Raw genomic sequence first — 9,067 nt, 5'->3', positions numbered from 1 at the left:
CTTGTCCCACACATTGGTCAGAGTAGTGGAGAATAGGAGAAGTGAATGGGGAAGATTGAAGAGATAGGGAGGGAGTCAGTCACAAGGTGTTTGGAAGGAAGGGAAGATCTCTCTCTCTCTCTCTCCCCCTGAACCATTTTCTCTCTGTTTTTCATTCTTTCTCCCTCTCTCTCCCTGAACCATGCTCTCTGTCTGTCTGTCTGCACGTGAGATAAAACGGTTCGCGAACAGCGGTGTTTGAATAGAAACAGCCTCAACACTGAAAATATCTGGGTGATTCTCGTCTGAATAGACACAGCATTATAATACTGAGTATCTCTGAGTGATTCCAGTCTCAATACAGACAGCATTATAATGCTGAGTATATCTGGGTGACTCGAGGCTGAATACAGACCATCAACCAATATTGTTGAATCATACAATCCCTGCATTGCAAAAGGAGGCCATTCGGCGAATGGAGTCTGCACCGAACACAATTCCACCCAGGCCCTATTTCCCGTAACTCCATATTTAACCGTGCTAATCTCCCTAACACTAGGGTCAATTTAGTATGGCCTATCAACCTAAACCACACATCTTTGGACCCTGTGAGGAAACCGAAGCACCCGGTGGAAATTCACGCAGACTCGGGGAGAATGTGCAAACTCCACACAGACAGTGAGCCAAGGCCGGGAATTGAATCGGATCCCTGGCACTGTGAGCAGCAGTGCTAACCACTGTGCCACCATGCTGCCCCTGCATCTGGGTGATCTAGTCTGAATACAGAGACAGCATTCTAACACTGAGTGTATCTGGGTGATTCTAGGCTGAACAGAGAGAATTAACTGTATCATAACACTGAGAACATCTGTGGTTATTGCTACACTTTTCAAACACGCACTATCTGTACATTCATTCGAAGCTTGGGGAGAAAATGACGATGCTGTTTTTCACTCAAAAAACCATATGGGTAGCACAGTGGTGGGCACTGGTGCTTCACAGTGCCAGGGACCTGGGTTCAATTCTGGCCTGTCTGTGTGGAGTTTGCACATTCTCCCCATGTCTGCAAGGAATATCTCCGGGTGCTCCGGTTTCCTCCCACAGTCCAAAGATGTGCGGGTTATGTCGATTGGCCATGCTAAATTGACCCAAGTCGCAGCGGATTAGCAGAGTAAATATGTGGGGTTGCAGGAATAGGATCTGGGTGGGATTGTGGTCGGTGCAGACTCGATGGGCCGAATGGCCCCCTTCTGTACTGTAGGAATTCTATGAAAACCCAGATTGAAAATTAGGATCGTCTGATCAGACATTGTGTTACCTTCATTTAATGTGTCCAATGGACTTAAAGTAATCAAACATTTTCAACTCTCTTATTCAAATTCCCTGTTCACTCCGCGAGATGGACTGTCCGAGGACTGAGGAAATTGTCATTCTCATTGAAACATTTCCAACAGTCTTATTGAATCTTTCTTTCAGGTCTGGATGGTGGGCTGACCTGGGGGTGAGAAAATTGTCGTTCTCATTCACCTGGCACTATTTGTCATTTTGTTTCTCTCCTGCTTTAATCAGATGTCCGGTGAATGCTGGATTAATTGAGAAAATCCACAGCTGGAAGTAAGCAAAGAGTGTGGACTGCGGGACTGTAAGAGGTGAACCAGCACAGGATTGTGAGCGCCAATCAGAGAGAGACCTTGAGATTGAAATAACTTCTGTATATTTTCTGGAGAATAAGGCGAGAGAAAGTTGCATTTACTCTGTTCCTGTTGACAGAACACAAAGGTTCCAAGGTGAGGTCAGAAATGCTGAGTGAGAGAAAGGAGAGTCTGAGCACTGAGTACAATTATTCAAGATAAAGTGTTATTTACTGTCAAGTTGGATTAGTTTGTGTCTCAGTAAACTTTAATTTAATAAAACCGCAGTTCGGTCTCGTTAGATAAGACACGCAATATTGGAATCGCAGCTTCAGTCTTACTTCAAAACAATCTGGTTGACTGTTATGGGTTAATCTTCCTCTTATCTGAACTGAGGGTGTGTGGTGGTGGTTTTGTTATTTCTGTTTTCAGTTATATTTGCTGAAGGATTTCCTCTGTTGCCAGGGTAACAATCTGACTGATCTCAGTACCAGAGACAGGTGCGAGCACCAACTGGTGGAGAGAAATTGGATGGGTGGGGGCCAGGCGAGGGGATCAGCGTGTGAGGGGCGGGATTCTGGAGATTGACAGAAGCAATCAGGTATACAAGGCAGAAGGAGAGGGAGACCAGGGCAATCCGAGACAGACAGGAGTAAAGGAGCAAAGGAAAAACAAAGAGGTGGGGAGAGATGCGCTAATGCAGACAGGCAAGGAAGTTAGAAACTGTCATAGCCAATACTCTTGAGACCAAGCAACATCCTGGTAAACCAAAGCTTCCATATCCTTCTGGAAGTGTGGCGACCAGAACTGCATGCAATAGTCCAAGTGCGGCCTAACCAAGGTTTTATATAGCTGCAACATGATATGCTGACGCTTATACTTAATGCCCTGGCCATATGCCTTCTTAATCACCTTGGCCACCTGTATTGCTACTTTTAGGGAACTGTGGACCTGCACACCCAGATCCCTCTGTATCTTAATGTTCCAATGAGTTCTGCCATTTAAAGTACAATTCACACGTAAATCTGATCCTCCAAAATGCATTACCTCGCATTTGTCCAGATTAAAATCCATCTGCCATTTCTGTGCCCGAGTCTCCAATCTATCTGTATCCTGTTGTAAACTCAGCACTTTTAGCATCTCCACCAACCTTTGTGTCACCCAAAGACTTACTAATCAGACCACCAACGTTTTCCTCCAAACAAAATAGGTCCTGCACTGATCCATGCAGAACACTACTCGCTACAAATCACCATTCTGAAAAAATACCCTTCCCCTGCTGCTCTCTGGGGCAAATTTTCCCATTCTGCCGACCACGAGAATTGGAATGCTGAGGGGTGGACCATGGAAATGTCAACTGACCTCGGGTTGGATTTTACGGCCATAACATCCTGCCCCCTCTTCTATTACCAAACCAATTCTGTTTCCATCTCGCCAGCTCACCCCGAATCCCTTGTAATTTCAGTTTTTGTTCCAGTCTGCCATGTGGGATCTTGTCAAACGCCTTACTGCAGTCCCTATAAACTACATCCACAGCCTTCCCTCATCAATTATCTTTGTCACGTCAAGTTGTTGAGACATGACTTTCCCCCAACAAAACCATGCTGCCTGACACAAGCTAGTCAATTTCTTCCAAATGTGCATGTATCCTGTCCTTTAATATCTTCACCAAAAGCTTCCCCACCACAGACGTTTGGCTCACCAGCCTTTGATTTCCTGGATTATCCCTGATTTCTTTCTCAAGCAAGGGATCAACAATGGCTATTCTTCAGTCCTCTGGAACCTCGCCTGTGGTTAAAGAGGATGTGAAGATATCTTTCTACTCGCCTCTTTGTTACCTCCCACAGTAAACTGGGGACGATCCCATCTGTCCCCGGGGACTTGTCTACCTTACTGCAATTTAGCATACCAATCACTTCCTCCTTCGATTATATTGATATTCTCTAGAGCGTTCACACACCCATGCTTGGCCTCAACATCTTTCTGAAGTAGGCAATTTTCCAAAAGCCATATTGACACCATTCATAACGTGCCTACAATGCAGAGGGGAACACCCGGATGGATATTCGTTCAAACCCCCTCTGCACAGCTGAGAGACCTTTAAATTTCAAAGCCAACGAAAGATCCTTATTCTGCCCAGCAACAGCGCGAAGCTCCATTTTAAACCAATCTTTGGCCAAGGAAGATCGGGATATCTGCGAGTCAAGACCGAGAGTGGGCTATATGGCATAACCAGACTATCAATAAAATATTACAGGAATAAAATGGCCAAGGCAGGCAAAGAAACTTAACAAACTAGGGTAAAAGGAATAAAAGATTAGATTAAATCTCCCTACACACAGCAGGACAAAATGACATTAACACCTAATCTCGCAAGCAGGGAACACAGACACAAAACAATGAGGTCAATTCAGATAATGGGAAACACATTAAAACACCGGGGCAAGAACAGGTAGTCCCATTAACACAAACACACACCATACAAATGCAAATTGACAAGCCTCCCAGAGAACTTCCTGACCCGACAGACCACTTTATACATATTGTAAAAATGCATAATCAAATGTTCCCGCTCGAATTTGGATCCCGATAAAGATCCAGAGCTGATGTGAAAGAATTGAGATCAACGTGGCCAAGCCACTGTTTCGGAGCTGGTTACGTTGGTTCTCCCTGGGTTCCCAGTAATTGTACAATAAAGAAAAACACTTTGAATGTTGCCTTGCGACTTGACTTCTTTGAATGCACTGGTACAAGGGATTTTTCCCTACAACACAAAGAAAACATTTAGTATTTCCCCCATCTCTTTTGGTTCCATACACAGTCTACCACTCTGGTCTTCAAGAAGACCAATTTTATCCCTCACTATCCTTTTGCTCCTAACATACCTATAGAAGCTCTTTGGATTTTCCTTCACTCTGTCTGCCAAAGCAACCTCATGTCTTCTTTTAGCCCTCCTGATTTCCCTCTTATGTAGCTTCTTGCACTTTTTATACTCCTCGAGCATCTGATGTGTTCCTTGCTGCCTGTACATTTCATACAACTCTCTCTTCCTCTTAATCAGTGTTACAATCACCCTCGAGAACCAAGGTTCCTTATTCCTATTTACTTTGCCTTTAATCCTGACAGGAACATACAAACTCTGCACTCTCAAAATTTCTCCTTTGAAGGCCTCCCACTTTCCATTTACATCCTTACCAGAGAACAGCCTGTGCCAATCCACACTTCCCAGATCCCTTCTCATTTCATCAAATTTGGCCTTTTTCCAGTTCAGAACTTCAACCCGAGGACCAGGTCTATCCTTATCCACGATCAGCTTGAAACTAATGGCATTATGATCACTGGATCCAAAGTGTTCCCTCACACTCACATCCATCACCTGCCCTAACTCATTTCCCAATAGGAGATCCAATATCACATCCTCTCTCGTTGGCACCTCTATATACTGATGTAGAAAATTCTCCTGAACACATTTTACAAACTCTGCCCCGTCTAAACCTTTAACAGTATGCGAGTCCCAATCTATATGTGGAAAATTAAAATCCCCTACTATCACAACTTTGTGTTTCTTGCAGTTGTCAGCTATCTCTCCACTGATTTGCTCCTCCAATTCTCGCTGACTATTGGGTGGTCTATAATACAAGCCCATTAATGTGGTCATACCTTTCCTGTTTCTCAGCTCCACCCATAGGGCCTCTGTAGACAAGCTCCCTAATCTATCCTGCCTGAGTACCGCTGTAAAATTTTCCCTGACCAACAATGCCACCCCCCCCCCCCACCTTTTATCCCTCTGCCTCTATCCCGCCTGAAACATTGGAACCCTGGAACATTGAGCTGCCAGTCCTGCCCCTCCTGTAGCCAAGTTTCACTAATGGCTATAATGTCATATTTCCACGTGTCTATCCACGCCTTCAGCTCATCTGCCTTCCCCACAATACTCCTGGCATTGAAATAGACACACCTCAAAAAATTATTTCCACCACACTCTACCCTTCCATTTGTGATTTTGCTTGAACTAACCTGTCTTTTTACCCCTGCTCTACTATCTGCTCTGGCACTCTGGTTCCCACCCCCCTGCAAATCTATTTTAAACGCTCCCCAATAACACTAGCAAATCTCCCTGCAAGTATATTGGTCCCCTTGTAGTTTAGGTGTAACCCGTCTCTCTTGTACAAGGTCCCACCTGCCCCAGAAGAGGTCCCAATGATCCAAGAATTGGAAACCCTGCCCCCTGCACCAGTTCCTCAGCCACGTGTTTATCCGCCCAAGCATCCTACTCCTGCCCTCACTGGCATGTGGCTCAGGTAGCAATCCTGAGATTACTTCCCTCGGGGTCCTGCTTTTTAACTTCCTTCCAAGCTCTTTGTACTCACTCTTTCGGACCTCCTCACTCTTCCTTCCCACGTCATCCAATGCTGGATTAGAATTTGGGAACAATAGACCAGGATTTTACAATACTGGATCAGAATCTGAGAAAAATAGACTGCAATGTTCCAATACTGGATCAGAATCTGAGAACAGTAGGCTGCAATGGTCCAATAATGGATCAGAATCTGAAAACTATAGGCTGTAATATTCCAATACTGGATTAGAATTAGGTGATCTGGCTGATCACCTTCCCATTTTAGAACGCTGTACACGCGATCAGAGACATCGCTGACCTTGGCACCTGGAAGGCAACAAACCATGCGGGAGTCTCTGTCCCGACCACAGAACCTCCTGTCCGTACCTCTGACCATAGAGTCCCCTATCACTACTGCTCTCCTCTTCTTCATCCCACCCTTTTGCGCTGTAGAACCAGACGCAGTATCAGAGTTCCGGCTGTTGCAGCTTGTCCCAGGTAAAGCATCTCCCACAACAGTATCCAATTCAGTATACCTGTTGTGGAGGGGTATGGCCACAGGGGAACCCTGCTCTGCCTGTCCTTTCACACTGCCATTTCCTCTCCTTACAGTAACCCAATTTCCTGTGCTCTGTTGCTTAGGTGTAACTATCTCCCTAAAGCTACTGTCTATATACTTCTCATGCTCCCGAATTAGATGGAGGTCATCAAGCTCCTGCTCCAGTTCCCTAACACGCTTTGCTAGCAGCTGCAGCTGGATGCATCTTTTGCAGGTGCTGTCGTCAGGGATACCGGAGGTCTCCCTGATCTCCCACATTCTGCAAGAGGAGCATTCCAACATCTTGCCTGGCATATTTTTTCTTAGAATATTAGACTGTAATGTTCCAATACTGGTCCAAAGTCTGGGAACAATGGAAAGGGATTATCCGATAATGGATGAGATTCTGAGAACAACATACTGCAGTGTTCCAATAATGAATGACAATGTGGGAACAATGGACCGGGATGCTCTAATAATGGATCAGAATCTGAGAAAAATAGACTGCAATTTTCCAATAATGGATCAGAATCCGAGAACAATAGTCCATCATGATCCAATAATGGATGGCAATGTCGGAAAAATGGACCGGGATGTTATAATAAAGGATCAGATTCTGAGAACAATCAACTGCAATGTTCCAATAATGGAGCAGAATCTGAGAACAATAGACTGTAATCTTCCAGCACTGGATCAGAATATGGGAACAATAGAGCGGAATGTTACAGTACTGGACCAGAATCTGAGAACAATAGATTGTAATGTCCCAATACTGGATCAGAATCTGAGAACAATAGATTGTAATGTCCCAATACTGGATCAGAATCTGAGAACAATAGACTGCAATGTTTCAATACTGGATCAGATTCTGAGAGCAATAGACTGTAAGGTTCCAGCACTGGATCAGAATCTGGGAACAATAGACTGGGATGTTACAATACTGCATCAGAATCGGAAACCATTGGACTGCAATGTTCCAATAATGGATCAGAATCTGAGAACAATAAACTGGAATGTTCCAACACTGGATCAAAATCTGAGAACAATACACTGTAATGTTCCATTACTGGATCAGAATCTGAGATCAATCGACTGCATGTTCCAATAATGAATCAGAATCTGAGAACAATACACTCTCATGTTCCAATACTGGATCAGAATCTGAGAACAATAGACCGCAATGTTCCAACAATGGCTCAGAATATGAGATCAATAGACTGCAATGTTTCAGTACTGGAGCAGAATCTGAGAACAAGAGACGGCAATGTTCCAATACTGGTTTGGAATGTGGGAACAATGGACCGGGATTTTACAATACTGGACCAGAAACAGAGAAAAATGGACTGCAATGTTCCAATACTTGATCAGAACCTGGCAACAATAGACTGCAATTTCCAATACTGGATCAGAATCTAAGAACAATACACTGTAATGTTCCATTATGGATCAGAATCTGGGAACAATAGGCTGCAATGTTCCAAAAGCGGATCAGAATTTGAAAACTATAGGCTGTAATATTCCAATACTGGATTAGAATCTGGGAACAATAAACTGGGATTTTACAATACTGGCTCAGAATCTGAGAACAATAGACTGCCATGTTCCAATAAAGGATCAAAATCTGTGAATAACAGACTGCAGAGTTAGAATAATTGAACAGAATCTGAAAACAATAGACAGCAATGTTCCAATAATGGATCAGTATCTGAGATCAATCGACTGCAATGTTCCAATACTGGATCAGAATCTGAGAACAATAGACTGTAATGTTCCAATACTGGATCAGAATCTGAGAACAATAGACTGCAACGTTCCAATACTGGATCAGAATCTGAGAACAACAGACTGTAATGTTCCAATAAAGGATCAGCATTTGAGAACAACAGACTGTAATGTTCCAATCATTGATCAGAATCTGAACAGCAGACTGTAATGTTCCAATCATTGATCAGAATCTGAACAATAGACTGTAATGTTCCAATACTGGATCAGAATCTGAGAAAAGTGGGGCGGGATATTACAATGATGGATCAAAATCTGAGATCAATGAACTGTAAAGTTCCAATACTGGATCAGAATCTGAGAAAAAGAGATTACAATGTTCCAATAAAGGATTAGAATTTGAGAACAACCGACTGTAATGTTCAAATCATTGATCAGAATCTGAACAATAGACTGCAATGTTCTAATACTGGATCAGAATCTGAGAATAATGGACGGGAATATTACAATGATGGATCAGAATCTGAGATCAATAGACTGTAATGTTCCAATAGTGGATCAGAATCTGAGAACAAAAGACGGCAATGTTGCAATACTGGATTGGAATGCGGGAACAATGGACCGGCTGTTCCTATAATGGATCAGAATCTGAAAACAATAGACTGCAATGTTCAAAGAATGGATCCGAACTTGAGATCAATAGACTGCAAAGATCCAATACTGCATCAGAATCTGAGAAAAAGAGACTGCAAAGTACAAATACTGGATCAGAATGTGGGAAAAATGGTCCGGGTTGTTCCTATTATGGATCAGAATCTGAGAAAAATAGACTGTAATGTTCCAATAAAGGGTCATAAT

The sequence above is a fragment of the Mustelus asterias genome, unplaced genomic scaffold (genome assembly GCF_964213995.1).
Source record: "Mustelus asterias unplaced genomic scaffold, sMusAst1.hap1.1 HAP1_SCAFFOLD_199, whole genome shotgun sequence".
Lineage (NCBI taxonomy): Eukaryota > Metazoa > Chordata > Chondrichthyes > Carcharhiniformes > Triakidae > Mustelus > Mustelus asterias.
Note: the sequence above shows the minus strand (reverse complement) of the source record.